Source organism: Haliaeetus albicilla, chromosome 27, assembly GCF_947461875.1.
Source record: "Haliaeetus albicilla chromosome 27, bHalAlb1.1, whole genome shotgun sequence".
Lineage (NCBI taxonomy): Eukaryota > Metazoa > Chordata > Aves > Accipitriformes > Accipitridae > Haliaeetus > Haliaeetus albicilla.
In genome coordinates, this window is record NC_091509.1 from 2743079 (window position 1) to 2757166 (window position 14088).

The window sequence follows — 14088 nt, forward strand, 5'->3', positions numbered from 1 at the left end:
GTGATGGAAGGACAAACAGCCCAGGGCCCAGCGGGGCTGATGCTGTGGCTACTGCAGCTCCTCAAGTTATTGTCAGCTGGAAGCGGGTCTGGGAGGAAGGACCAGCTGGCAAGGTGGTGGGTGGGGAAGCCATTCATAAACCCTTTTCTATTTCTACTCATAACTCTATTTCTACTCTGTTTGACTTGGTCACTTTGAGCTAAGTCCATTTCAGAAGAAAAGAAAGTATCCTAACTTATAGCCAGACAAACTGACCCTTTTTGCTCTAAAGCCTTTTGGGGATGCTCTCTACACAGAGGAAATGGGGCAGATTTTTCTCAGGGCTATAGGCATCTGCTCATTCCTTGGGACCAACTGATGAGCACGGTGGCAGCAGGGCAGGACGATCCATGGCCACACAATGCCACCAGGGGCTCCCACAGGTACCTCCCCTGCACTTAAGTCCCAAAGTGTCTGCTGGGACAGAGCTGGATGCCTGCATGGACTGTTCCGTGCTTGTCTTTTACAGTTCGGGACAGGCTGACATTGCTCAGATGGCTCCTGGCTATTTGGGCAGCACCATAGAGTCACACAAAGCTGGCAGAGGAGGATGCTTAGACTATCCCACATAAGGATCACATAGGGGCTCTGGTAGGACAGAGAGCGTCTGCTGCTTGGTGCCAAGGTGGCTTGATGGGTGTGTTCAGTGAGAGAAACAGAAATAGGCACTGCAAAAGTTTCACTGGGCACAGACTTTTTTTGCTAGGGAACCCTTTTTAGGGATGATGACACAGGCCACATTCTGGGGAGATGCTACTAAATGGTCCCATGCTCTGTGGGCCCAAGCGAGATGGGGAGGAGAGGGAGAGGCAGTTTGCCTGGTCCCATTCGGATGGATGTCCTGGAGGGTGCTCATGTGCAAGGTTGTGAACCCTGGAACTGGGAGGCTGTGCTGGAGAGATGTCCTCAGCTCCCATGGGTACCACTCTGCGTTCCCCCACTACGCACATTGCTTTGGAGACTGTGGATGTGTCCCCTGCCCTTGGCCTGTTTGTCCAACCAGCCCAGCTGTGTAACTACTGCTGGTGCATGAGAAGAGCACGTTTTGCCCATGGTCTGCGGGGGGGGAAATTCTTTTGGGGGAGATGGAGGGACCTTTGCTGTCATTCAGGCTGAGGACATGGAGGAGGATGGAGAGTTTTGTACATGTGGGATGGAGACAAATGCTGGGAATGGGAGGAAAAGAGAAAGTGGGGCAGATCAGAACAAAGCCAGACTGAAGCAGGAGCCTGGGGCTGTGCAGGAGTGGGAGACCCATCTAGCAGAGCTGGACTGGCTGCGCCAAAACACTGGAGTGGGAGAAAAACCCTTAGGAATAGGGACTGACCAGACTCTGGCTCTCCATTTTCAGTCCTACTCTTGAGCAGGGGCACTATGATGCTCTGTAGTAGATGATTGTCTTTTCCCATTTACATGTTTAAAAATGCAGGAGAACAGACTGAAAAAAAAAATCAAATTGCACACTGAAAAGTTGCAGGATGATCTTTGCTTTGCAGCTTTGACTTGGGCCTTGGCTGCGTATCTTTAATCTTTCAGAAGTCTTTAATCAGAAGAAAATCTGGCTTATCCCTAAAGCCCAGGGTCTGAGCCTGTGCAGTGCAAACAGAATCCTCTGGAGCCTCCAGGAGGAGATTGCACGGAGACAAGCAAACACGCGGCTGTAGCTGTACTAGACAAGCACGTCACTGCACAGCAACAACCAGGTACGCTGTCCAACGGGAGCCGCGTTTGGTGGCATTTAAGGCTCTGGATGCAGAGGAAGAGAAGTGATGCTCAAGGCATGAACAGGGAAGAAATGAAACTGTGACAGCTGTGAATGAATAAGCAGGCTGTGTATTTTAAAAGGGAAAATTGGAATGCCTGCAAAATGTCCACACTCACCTGGAGGGAAACTTGCCAGTTCTTGCAAGCCTGGATTTATTTAGGGGTGATGTTGAAGATTTGCAGGGGTTTCATTTTTTTTAGAAATGGGGCAGTGTGGCTTGCTACCAGTTTGCTAAGAGATCACAGAAAACATGAGAAACCAGCAGGGCCTGTGCAGCTGCTCTGTTCCCTCTGATGCTGGCTGCACCGCTCCCATGATATAAGCAAAGTCAACCCCGCCAGCGCTGCTTTTCAGTTTAAAGCTAAGTGTATCTACTTCAGACCTTGCTGGGACAAATTTTTTTGGCATGAACAAGGCTTTCCCCACCGTCTTAATGGAGAGCAGACTTGCTTTACAAATGTTTTCAGGCAGAGCTAGCCAGGGTAGATGGTGGATCCTGTCGGTTGGCCTCGGAGAAGTGCCTGCAGCTTCTGTTGCTGGGTTTCCCTTTCCTCCTCTCCCGCCCTTGTTGAATGTTCCTGGCAGTTTTTAGCTGTGATAAAAAGCTCAGAGGAAATGGCAAGAGCTGGAAATAATCTTGCTTTCAGCCTAAAACACGGGAGAGGGAAAGGTACTTGGATTTTCACAACCTTCCCTCCTGTCGTCACACGCTCCTGGCTCCTCTACGGCAGGTGGGATGTGAGGGGCCATAGCAGCCTTTGCAGACAATATTTCTGGTCACTGAGTATGATGCCAAGTTGCAATCCAAAAAGAAACCTGAAAAACACTTATCTTTTACAAAGTTGCATTTTGTTGGTTTTTTTTAATATTCCCTTAAAATGGCAGCCCTGGTTTAAATTTTGTGAACTGAGAAGTGGGGAGGAGGGGTCTGGTTTTTAATTTAGAAAATGTCAAAAACATGTTCGGACAATTTTAATTTACTTTTTCTACTCAGGCACAACCTGAGGCTTTTAATTGCTTTTTTAAATTGCCTCACTGTTCTGGAATAATACTTATTTCAACAAAAAACACAAAGTCAGTCTGGTGAGAGGGTCCAGCCTACAAACAGGCTCAGGCTCTTTAGCTGCCCAGTGCGATGCAGTGGGATGAGGCCCTGGAGCCAGCACCCAGCAAAAGCTACAGGCTGGGATGCATTGCTCCTCCACAGTGCTCAGCCACAGCCTCAGCTCACCAGGGTGATGCGAGAGACCTGGGGAGACGCGGTCAGGAGCTGTAGGAGAGGAACAGCACACAGGTGCCTGCGCAAGTTTAGGTTGCCACAGAAGAGGTCCCAGCCCAAGACCCGTGGCTGGAGGAGAGGAGAGACCCGGACCCACCACCAGGACAACTTCACAGACATTCTAGAAAGGTGAGACCACCTTAGAGCATTTAGGTGGCCCATAGCTGCTGTTTCAGGAGAGGTTGGAGTAGTGTCTTGTCCTCCCCAACTCCCTCTGCTCCCTACTGCTGCTCTCTGTGTGATGGGATGGTGTCTACGGGAGGCAGCTCTGCAGGGTTCATCCATGGGAGCTGCTGTCTGGGTCCACGCCTGTGCACCTGGGCTCAGCATTTCCAACTGCTCAGCTCACCATCGGGACCTACCAGGATCAACAGGGCTGGCAGCAGCAGCCACATCTGCACCCTGCACCCCTTCCTGTTTCCCCACCTTCCCACCCTGGTTCCCTGCTCCTCCTTCCCGCGCTTCAAGAAAACACAGTCCAAAGGCAAAGGTGTACAGGGATCCATCGATTTCCATGCTGCCCTTTGCAGTGCTGCTGTCTGGAAAGCTGGTGTGTAATTGAACAAGAGGCTGGCACTTTTACTGATGGGAAGCTTCACTGCACTGTTAATATCAGCAGGGAGCTTGGAACCAGCCGGAGGTGGAGGGAAAAGCACCAGATGGCTTAACTAACTCCCTGCCACCTTCCCCCAGCTCCCATCTCGCTGCAGCTAGGGGAAGGAGTGATTCCCCTTGGAAATGCTGGCGGGAGGAGTTGGGAAAACAGGCAGGTCTGAACACACTTGGGGTTTTTTGCACACTGGATCTGCCAGGAGCAAAGGGATCCAGGTGTGTCTGCTCCAAGAGCTCCCAGGCTACGCAAGGATCAGTAAGAAGGGACAGAGGTGGTGGTCAGGAGGACTTTCACACCTAGGTGACCAGCGTGTGATGGGAGGAGGGATGGTGGGACGGGACCAGGGCAGCTGGGTACTCAGCTGTGGGGATGCAGAGATGGGAGAGCTTGGAAAGAAAGTGATGGGGCTGACTTAACAAGCATGGGAGGTTGTCCCAGTCTTGCCCAACTATAGGCCTTGGGGAGAAAGCTGTCCAGGACGCAGCTGGGCACATGGCCTACCATTTGGGATCAGACAGAAAGGCCAGATAATCGAGCCATGGTCCGGGGCGTTCTGGGGGAGAGGTCTTCAACATGTGCCAACTGGGGGATTCCCCACATCTTCAGGAGTTGAAGTAAAACACCACAAATGTCAAAGTAGCCTTCTTCCTTAGGAAGAGCTGTGAAGTTTTGGTGGGGGAGGGGGGGGGTAGCAGCCCTCTTTTAAACTTTTAAATTAGTAATATAGGCTTTCCATTGTTGGAATGAAACATACTATTTTGTATTGTTTTTTCATATAGATTTATTTGGCATCACATACGAATCCAGGTAAAGCTGTAGGATCATGGACATGCCCGTCTCTAGGAGCTACAGTTCCAACTGAAGTGGACAACTCTCCCAGACCTTTATTTTGGGAAAAGACTATCCTGGATGTCCCTTTCCAGCTAGGAAGGTCAGTGTGGGACACTACTGGGGTTTTATGCCAGCCCATGGGTTTTCTGTGGAAATCAGAGGGATAGGGTCACCTTCATGGTGGCCACAGGCCCAGAACCATGAGAGCATTGGCGTAACAGGCACATCAGAGTGGGACAGAAAGCATTTGCACCAGTGGGGCAAGTGGAGGAGCGGGCTGGATATTAATTAGTGCAGAAGAAGATAATGAGCAATAAATGTTAGAAAATAATAGACTCCCTGTGGGTTTAAATTCAACTTCAATGCAAAAGGTTGAGGCTACATCATCGCCCACTTGACCAGATGACTCTTAGCCATAATAGCCAGGAAGAAGATGAAGGACCCAAGGGGGTGGAAACCAGCCCAATACTGGGGGATACTCCCACAGAGAAATGGACAGATGTCTGGAGACAACACAGAAGAGAACTCCTTCTCAGGACAGCTAGGAGATGCAACACTAGATTTAATCCTGAGCAGCCCACAGGGCTAATTTAAAATGTTATTGTTGAAGACTTCCTCTATAAAAGTGTCTGCAACGTACTTAAACTCAGTAACATTGTAGGAATTTAAAAATAAAACTGAAGAAGTTCACTGCGACTTCATTTCAAAAGGGCTATCCACATAAAAGTAGAGAGGCTTGTTAGAAAGAAATTAAAAGCAGCTACCAAAAGGGTAAAATTTTTCCAGGGGACATAGACATCATTTAAAGATCTTCTATTAGATGATGAGAGCAAATCTATACAATTATCAAAAGAGACTTTAAAAGGGCAAAAAATTAGCTGTTCTCATTAAAGAACCAACTAAAGGAGTCTGTCAGAGGTAAAAGAGTATCCTTCAAAAAGTAGAAGTCATGTTCAAATGAGGAAAATAAAGAGCATGAGATGACAAATTAAGGGTAAAATTATGACAAAGGAGATGAACCTTTTTTTTGATGAGCAGCTTTCTAAGGTGTAAAAATCTAACAAAAGACCCCTTTTCTCAAACCCCTCAGCAGCTGTGGAGCCCCCTGGGGCTCTTCCCACTATGGAGGACCCATCCCGAAATCAGCTGTCATTGCAAGAGGTTTGGGAGCAAACTGGAGAAATTAAGAGTATCAAAAGGAGCAGATGGCATTCACCCCAGAGCCCAAAGGTTGTCTCATATGAAACAGCTATTTAGCGGTGGTGCACAAGGGGCTGTTTAAAATAACCGTGGTACCAAAGGAGCTGAAGGTGGCAACTGCAATGATATTTAAAATGGCTGCACCAACAATCCAGAGGGTTGCCCAGCAGATCTCTGTGCTGGGCAAACAGTCAGAAAAAAATAACAAAGATGTCAGTAGGCACAAGAATAAATATGAAATAATGCGGAAGAGTTGGTGCAGGTTTTGCAGAAGGAAGTCCTGCACCGCGAGCCCTTGGAGAGCCGGTGAGCTTGGAGAGCAGGAGATACATTCAGCAAAAGCTTTGAAAAATTGTCTTCATCAGATGTTCTTGAAGAAATTAAACTACTGTAGTGTAAAAGAGAAAGCCCTCTTCTGTCTAATAACTGCAAAGCATATGAAACACAAATTAGGAATAAATTAGCAGATTTTGCAGTGGAATAAAAGTGCCAAGAGAGGCACCCAAGGACCTGTGATGGAGTGTCGTCTCCAGATCAGGAGATAACTTGGAGAAGGAAAGGAAAACAGTTAGGGGATGAAGTTACTGTCAATCTTTCAATATTCAGAGTTGATGGTGAAAAGCTATGGCAGGATCTCTCAATACTGAGCAACTGGACAGTAAAACAACAGTGAAATTCAGTAGCAAGATGTACAAAATCATGTGTACAGGTGAAACAGTCCATTTGTACTTGAACCAGTCATAAGCCTTAAATGAGCTGTTACTCAGGAAAGATAACTTTTTCCTTGCATGCCCATGTTGCAGGTAGTGTTACGAAAACATCACCTCAGTGATCTGTGATAGCCTAAAAAGTAAATTGAGTGTGAAAATTTTTAGGGGGAAAGTGTTAAACAAAACAGAAGAGATCAATTTGTCATTGTGCAGATCAATAATTCACCTGCTACTTAAATACTGTTTGCAAATCTGTTACCTCTGGTGGAGGAAAAAAAAAAAAGACAGAAATAAACCTAGAAACTTGAAAAGGCACGGAGAGAGGTGGAAAAGATAAGGGTTGGGGAACGGTTCTCCGGGTGGAGAGATTACACGGACTGAGACTCTTTATCCTGGAAGAAGTGTGAGTGATGGGCTGTGTGGTGAGGAGCGGCAGAGGAGAGATTATTCACAGTCCCCCACAGCACAAAAACTAGGGGTATCAAACTACAGATCAGGACATTTGAAACAGGCAAGAAGAAAAATTCTTTCTTCATATCCTGCGTAACTAAACTTCTTCCCCCCGGGGTGTTGTTGTCAGGTTTGCATGGGCTGCAGGATAACGGAACAACTTAAGGGAGAGCATCTGCTGGGAGGTACAGCAAGACGGTTTGGGCCCCATTGGCCTTACAACACCTCCCCAGGGGGATGGTTTCCTTTTCTTAATTTTATTTCTGATTTTTAAGCTTCACGTAGGAATCCATCAGGAAACTCCTGAAATGGGTGACCTGGGCCAAGTTTTAATTTGAGGTCAAAGGAGGATGAGGGTGTCTCCATGAACATGTTTCTGCGTATCTAGTCCAGACTGGAAACTGAGAGTCTGCCTTTAATACAAGACATGGGATTTCAGGTTGAAACATAGGATCTTCCTTACTGTAGGGGACATCCAGCTGCTTTTGTAAGGGGATTCTCCACTGTACATCATGCTCACCTTCCATTATTGTAAGGAGAGAATCGAGATGATGGTTTAATTTCTTGAACAGCCTTTGAGGAGATGATTTTTAAAAATTCATCTCATGTTCCAGGAAAGCTCCAGTCCTACAAGCAGACGAGCATCGATGTAACTTCACCCACAGAGGAAGGCGGCATCTCTGGGATGAGGGCCACGCGACAGCTTCCCATCTGATGCTTCGTGGAGCTGTGCTCAGTGCCAGCCGAAGGCTGGCAGGTCATCAAACACAGGCAGGAAAAAGAAAACAACAGGGTACAGCTTCAAAACACATTTCTAAAATGAAGCAGAACTCAAAGCACTTTTCCACTGCAGCACTGGGAAAAAAAAAATATTTTGCTTACAGACTGCAGTTCTGCCACGTTCAGGTTTAAACCATCGGCCATGGAGCAGCGGTGCATAATAGCGGCAGTATAATTTTTCATTCTACTGTCCTGAAAATAGTTAAACTATCGTTTGCTCAAGGTTAAACAACCCAACAAAAGTTCCTCTTGTGCTGAGTAGAAATAGGCAGATTTTCTGCATGAAAAGTGAAATACATAAAGTTTTGAATACTTCGCATTTGAATGGAAATTCTTGCATGGCCCAAGCCCCACTAATGATGTGCTTGTAATGGGGAATCAACGCCGGCAGGGCTGGGGAGCGTGCACCTGGTGCAGCGGCTGCCTGCCTGCGCCCAAATGAGAAAATAATTTATTTTCTCAATCGAAATGTATTTCATGAAAAGCCATTACTCTAAAATCAATGTAAACAAATCAAATGGCAGATGAGAGCAGCCCTCCAGCACAGGGAGCAGCCTCGGTGCATGCTGCAGCCAGTGATGGCAAAGACGGGCTGCTGGCATGGCAGAGCAGATATGGACTGTGGCAGCCGGGCTTACACAACACCAGGGCAAAGTTTCTGGTGTGTCCTTCTGGTCCGTGGGACATTAAGAAATGCATACTCTAATTTTGCCCCCCTGTTCTCCTCCACACCCCACAGCATTTCAGCCATGGTCTGCTGCGTGGGATGCTCTGGGCAGGGAGATGTTCTGCATCCACCTCTGCAGGGTAACGTATATTCAGATTTATTAATTTATAACCACTGTAGATCATGAGCTAGGAAACTAAGGTGCTTTTTGGTGCTGAGATCAGGCCAGGGTGCACAGCAGCTCCTGCTGACAGGCTCTGCATCTGCAAGAGAGGCTCCAGGGATTAACCATTCCATTCAGATGCAGTAACTAGGCAGAAGTCCTCAGCAAAATCTGCTGGCCAATTCTCACACACGCAGCACTTTTTTACAGCTCTCTTCACTGATTCCTTAGAAAACAGAAATTTCTCAAATTCTCAGAGAAATAAATGCCTTTTGTTTCGGTTCCTTCTTGACAGGCGTATTTATGATGATCACAAAGAAAAGATCACAACAAATCCTGGCAAAAAAGAGGAAGCAAGAAGAGCAAGCCAAGCTACAGATAGTAAGTAACAAATCAGGAAAAGGCGGAAGATAATGGTTGTGGCTAAAAATCAGATGCTATGAAATAAAGAACAATGGATATGAGAAGTAAAAGTATCCATAAAAAAAAATCCATATCCAAATGTGTTATGGACAACAAGAAAGCATTTTAAATTACCTGGAACAAAAGGAATTCTAGCAAAATTACGATGTTATAGATCCATTTTTTGATAGGTGCAGTAATGCTGTCAATAATAATGCAGACAATGCAGAAGAGCCCAAAAATCTGCTCTGTGAAATGATGAAGACGACATATTTCCGACATATTTTTTTCGGTCCCCATCATTTTCTATTCCAATGGCAACTGCGTAGCAGCTAGCAAATTGTTAACAGTTTAAAAAATGTTAAGCTGCAACTTTAATTAACTGAAATAATTATTAATTTTTAAAAGCTTTCAATTAATTTTTAAACTAGTTTTCATCTGCAGGATCAGCCAACTTGTTTCTAAATTTGTGGAGATAATCACTAAATATTTTACAAGAATGACAGAATAAACCTGGTGTTGTGGTGGTATTGAGGAGAGAGTGAAAAATGGGGCTATGCCACATCATCAACCCACGTGACACCAGCTCAGGTGTGCCACTGTCCCCCTAAGGCTTCTCCCCTCCTGCCATACATCCCTACTCCCCTACATGCTTAGGCTGGGTCTACGCTATAAACTACCCTCCTCTGTTTTTCCCTCAGCATCAAACATTCAATATTTTTTTTATAAGCTGGGGAAAAAAAAGTGTTTCTAAAAGCATCTTGTGAGCCTGGGGTTTGCCTTTGACACAGAAGTTTATTGGCCTTGTTATTCTGGAAAAAGGTTTGAGATTTTAATTTGTTGGATCACAGCAGGTAGAAGGTGATGTGGAAGGTTCAATTCATGATTTGTGAGATTAAGGATTATTTTGGATATTCAGGGGTTTGCTTTCAGCTAAATCACCACAACTCAAGCAGAATATCAGCAAAATAGTTGCAGGGTCACTGTGACCCTAATTTATTAGAAATCTTGAAGGAACACAAGTGAACTGATGTTTAACCAGGGAAATGTTGTATTCCACCTCTACTGTGAAACATGAGCAAACAAAAGCGAAAAATGGGTGATTTGGGTTCCAAAAGAACATCTTTAAGAAATAACTCCCTTGAGCTTGTCCTTCCTTCTAGCACACCACTTCTCTCTTGGCCAGGCTGGGGAGGCTTTGCTATAGAAAAGGGATGATAACTTGCTGGCAGGACTTCGCTTTGTTAGAACGGTTATTTGGGTGGGAAGGAGTGTTTTGCTGCTGCTGCTCTGTTTCTGCCTGAGCGAGCCCAGACCTTCCCGTGACAACTTCCAATGTGACTAGTTGGAGTCAAACTACCATAAGTAGCACATGTTATTTAAGCTTTGTCCAATCTCAGCCTAACTGAGCAGTGAACTGGCCTGGAAGGCCCCCTGTGCTGCTACAGAAGGAATTAACACCCGCTGGGGTATGCTGGCATCCATACCCTGGAACCCGTGGCTTTCAGCATTGCCAGCTGTCCTGTATTTCAGCAGGGCTTTGCACAGCAGTGTCCTGGCTCGTAACACTGAGCAATGGTGGGAATAGCTGGAGGGACATCAAACATCGCCCAGGGCAAAGCCACTGCTGTGTGAGGGCATCACGGGAAGTTTTAAGCCAGGAGCACAGTGTGTTCCTTTCCAGCTGCCCACAGGAATTGCGTGAGATTCGGTATTTCAGGTTATACAGAGTCAGCAGGCTCTTGGCTACGTCTGCACTGAGGTTATAGGTGAGCCTGAGCCCATGCCCAGCTGCAAGTTCATCCTGGGTGAGTGATGGAGAGATCGGAGCAGAGATGCAGGTGCTGGAGTCAAAGCTTCGGCACACGCTGCTGGGCTAGAAGACTTGCTCAAAGTGTAAATGGGATGGTAACATCCATGCATTGATCTCAAGTGGCCACCAGCACTGTTATCAGGTCCCCAGTGTGATAAGGGCACCTTTAAATCAAAGCAGAGGATGCTCCTCAAAGAAAAATGCATCAACAGAAGCATTAGCTGGAAAGTTTCTCTAGGTTTTAGCATCTTCCTTCTGGTCCCTCTCGCTTAATATTGAAGACGTTCACCATCTTTTGGCAATTCAGTGCTTTCCAAGGCAGTCCAGGCACGTGACATCATTCATTTTGATGTAGTACAAACATTAGAGACTTTTTTTTCTTTCTTTGCCATAATGGGCTTCATTTTTAGATAGAGTTTGCTAAGTTGAAATATCTTTCATAGCAGGCAAATGCATTTTCCTGCACTGAAGCCAGGAGAGGATGTACTTTATCACCTGCACACCGGGCTGAAGCGCCAAACTCAAACTGCTGCTGCACCGTCTGCTCACCCCTGTGTGTAGGCAGGGCTGTCAAGTCCCCGGCGGCTGGAGGGGATGGATTAGTGACCAGGGACTGCTGCTCAAGCCTGGCTGGGGAGTCGTTGAGATGGGCGTTTGATAAGGAACTGCACAGCACTGATGATCTTCATCTCGTTCATCTCGTCCTCAAGGAGCGTATGGGCTGGGACAGGCGCTGATTAAGTTGATCTACCAGGATGATCTCCGGCATCTGTAAGAACCGTTGTTCATTTTTGCAGCTTCTCCTTGTGACCTACGGCATGCACAAAGCTCTGAAGGCAGAGAGGTGCATTTAGTGGTGCAGAGGTGGTTCACGGACCTTTGTGTGAGGCCCTGTTCCCCAGCCGCCTGTAGCACAGGGTGTCACATCCCAGCGCATTTCCAGCAGGCACAGGCAAGGCTGCATCCAGTGTCCCTCCAAGTATCGAGCATCCCGCTTCCCTGGCCCCAAAGTTGCCCCTGGAGGGAGATGTGCATGAAATCTTCCCCAAGCTAAAGCCCTATTTCAAACCCTACTGCACTGGTATTTGAAAATAGGTGGATTGAATGGAGCTCTCATCTTCCCACTTCCTGAAGCCGAGGAAAACAGCTCAGAAAACATCAGCTTCTCAATTTCCAGCCTGGCCAAGCTTGTAGAGAAAGCCAGAAAACCATAAAAATAAGTTTTCTAGCCCCTGCAGCATTGGTTGTTATTCACCATCACCAGTGCATATCTCAGCCCAATCACACACCCCAGAGACAGGCAAGGCAATGCCACTCGGATCACACTCAATGCCTGCCTACGTGCGTGGCACCATGCTAGCACACAGGGACAGCAGAGCCGACAGCATATTCACACCTTGCACAGCATCAACTCTGCCAGACCAGGGTCAGCCCTGTGATGTTGTGGTCATACCAGGGACGATGCTTTTCCCTGGCACTGCTTGGGCAGGGTAGATGCTCTCCAGCTGAGAAGGGTGAGCAGGGGGGCAAAGGTGCTTCTGGTTGTCAGCAGAGCCCTTAAATTCCCACCAGCAGGGCAACACTTTAAAGTAAGTTGCAGAGGGTATGGAAGGACAGGCCCCCCCCTTGGACATGCTGAAATATTTATACTGTACTCACAAGGACCTGGCCTGGCTTGTACACCTGTTTGCTTAACTGATGACGGCTTGATAGCTGCAGCGGGGAGCTTGTTAATTGAATTCCAAAGGGACTAATTACGGCAGGAATAAGAGAGCTCTCTGTAATCTCACAGGTTTTTCCACACATCTGGATTTGCGAGGGCTGCAGGAGCTGGGACTTCTTTGAAAAAGGCAGCTGGAGGAACCATGCCCCAGCCCGTGGTGTTGCTGCCCTCCTGCTGGGCACAGAGAGGGGTGATGCCAGGCTTTGGGGAGATGCCATCAGCTATTTCCCTTCTTCGGGCTGAAACTGGAGAGGTTATCAGCTCACTGGGGACAGCGGGGTGCTAAGGTAAACGGGAGGAGGTGGGTGCAGCACGTGCACCCCTCCAGCTCTGGGGCATTTCAAGTCCTGCTATGTGTCTCCTGTGGTGCTGTTGGGTGGCTCCTGTCCAGTTCCTTTCAGCTCTTCAGCTAAAACCAGCACAGGAAAAGCAAGCAAGGACCTCTGTAGTCCCCCATGCCCAGGAGGAAGGGCATCTCTGGACAGGGGGGATTACAGGCTACCTTTACGACAGCACCCTTTGGCACGCCAGCTGCAATATTGCTGAGCAGCCACACCGGGGCAGGGCTTAAGGACGCTTTGCCCACTGCTCCCCTCCAAGAATAAAAAGGCGAGAGGCCTCAAGGTCCCAAGCATGAACAGGAGCAACAGAGAACCTCAGCTTGCCCTCTCACCCTTCCCTGTCCTCTGCCACCGCACCCTGCACCCCCCAGGTCCAGGCACCCACACTCCTGCGCGCAGCCCGGTGGGGCAGCGGTTCTCCAGTCCCTTCGCAGTGGTATCCAGAGACAGGACAAGACAACGGGCACCAGTTGAAAGAAAAGAACCTCTCCCTAACTGCAGTACAATACAAAGCTTGTTTATTTGAAGGGAGGTCGAGCTAGGGAACAGATTGCCCAGAGGGGTTCCGGAGGCTCCGTCCTTCGCGATCATCAGAGCCTGACTGGATGCAGCCCTGGGCAGTCTGCTCTGGCTGACCCCGCTCCAGCAGCGGGCTTGGACTAGGTGGCCTCCAGAGGTCCCTTCCCTCCTCCTCAAATCCATGATTTGTCATGAGAGGAGACGACAGGAGCAGTTCCTGCCTCAGCCGGAGCTGTGAGGCTGCCTTGATCCTGTTCGCTGCCACTGCCAGAGTCGGAGACAGCCCAGGTTGCGACCGTCCCGCTGCCACCGTCCAGGTGCCCCTCAGCAGCCGCACAACCACCACCTCGAGGGCCTTCTGTGTCCCTGGGCTCTGCGCTGCCCCGGCAGGTGTTGGTCGGGGGCGAGCGCTGCATTTCCCTTCTTGGTAGGATGTGCTACCAGGCCCCGCGCCTGGCACGGCTGCGGGTCCTGCGCCGGGATCGGCTCCTCCTTGAGCACTCCCACCCAGCTTGGCCCCCGGTGCTGCGGGACCTGCGCCGGGATCGGCTCCTTGTGGCGCGCCGTTGCCTGGAGGAATCCCAGCCTGCCTGCGGGCAGCACTGGCTCCTCCTTGAGGAGGGCAGGACGTCCCGTTCGGGCCTCGGAGCTCGGCCGTCACTGTCGGGAAACCTGCTCCGCCATCGCTGTCGGCTGCTGTGGGCCCGTGACTGCTCCCACCCAGCTTGGCCCCCGGTGCTGCGGGACCTGCGCCGGGATCGGCTCCTTGTGGCGCGCCGTTGCCTGGAGGAAT

At 48.7% G+C, this 14088-nt stretch overlaps 1 long non-coding RNA gene across 1 annotated transcript; it reads left to right on the forward strand.

Moving 5' to 3' along the window:
* The first annotated feature begins 1664 nt into the window (after nt 1-1664).
* Nucleotides 1665-8863, forward strand: LOC138682326 (uncharacterized). Its single transcript, XR_011322431.1, has 3 exons — nt 1665-3212; nt 4476-4627; nt 8793-8863. It is a non-coding gene; the product is annotated as an uncharacterized lncRNA (long non-coding RNA).
* Nucleotides 8864-14088: the final 5225 nt, after the last annotated feature.